The sequence below is a fragment of the Phaethon lepturus genome, unplaced genomic scaffold (genome assembly GCF_000687285.1).
Source record: "Phaethon lepturus isolate BGI_N335 unplaced genomic scaffold, ASM68728v1 scaffold8449, whole genome shotgun sequence".
NCBI classification, from domain to species: domain Eukaryota; kingdom Metazoa; phylum Chordata; class Aves; order Phaethontiformes; family Phaethontidae; genus Phaethon; species Phaethon lepturus.
Genome location: NW_010561203.1, coordinates 25,516 through 26,763, shown reverse-complemented (window position 1 = coordinate 26,763; position 1,248 = coordinate 25,516).

Sequence of the window (1,248 nt, the reverse complement as noted above, 5' to 3'; positions counted from 1 at the left end):
TTCCCTTCATGACAACTTTCTGTCTAACTTACCCCAAACAGGCTCAACTCTTTTCTCTCATATGCTGTACATTCCTTCTGCTCCCTCTTGGCAACCAAAGCTACTTCAAAAGCCCTTTCCCCTTCCACCTGACACCTCCTTGCATCTCAGTACCCCTTCTAGACAATTCTCCCCACCCTCAAGAGCCTGGAAACCCCTCTTCAGGCAGGCAGCCTCCTCCCCAGACTCATAATATCCCTGCATCCCCACCTCACTGTCTGAGTCTGAAGCAGTGGAGAACAGCTGGGAAAGGAATTTCACACAAAGGAAGCAAAGCCATAATTCAGAACTGGCCCTTTGCGATCACAGGCTCCTCTCCTCCTCTCTGTTTTGTTGTGCAAAGGAAATGTGCTGACTCTACAGAATCCCAACCTGCAGCATGTTGTAAATTATTATGCACAAAATGAAAATCGAATGCTCAGCACACTATGAGAACAGACAGGCTTGCACAGCACCCACCATGCCATGCCCACAAAAGCCAGTCAAGCTCTGTTTAACTCCAACAGCAGCCACAGAACATAGCCTTGGGTTCTGTCCTTTGGTAACATTAACAGAGGTGCAGACAGTGACTGAAGAACACAGAGATGGGAGAATCACAACCCAAGATTAGGAAGGATTAAGGGGTTTTGTCCCTCCCCAACCCCTTTGTTATGTTTTTCAATCTCACAGCCAACAGAGGGGAAGAAAATCAAGCCAAGGTGGCTTCTGGGCTATGATACACAACCAGGGAGACTTTTGCAGAGAAATCAATGGCAAAGCAAATTCTATCTGACTTCAGTAAGGAAGGAGAGGTAGCCTTATTTACAGCAGGAGACCTTAGACAAAACACTGCATCAGAAATTTTCACTGAGCTGAAAGTGAAAGCTCCAGCTTTTCAAGAGAGATTGTGCCCTCTGTTTTGAGCTGCACTTTTAGGAAATACTCTATTAGGTGTTAGCCTTAATTAACCCTGGTGCAGTCGCATTTCTGAAGCAAGCGAAGGTTGTATTTTACACAAACATGAAATGGGGTTTGTCAGGAGAAGGAAAAACACTGAGTAAATGGAGCAGCTCTCCCATATGAGTACTTTAAATAGTGGATGCTGCACTTTGTGGCTCTTGGAGAAATGCAAGCTCAATCTCCCTTCCTTATCCATTCTGTCTACCCTCGAACGTACAGGCAAGTTGGGTTTTGCTCTGAAACAAGCACTAAGTAGACTGTTGCTATAGC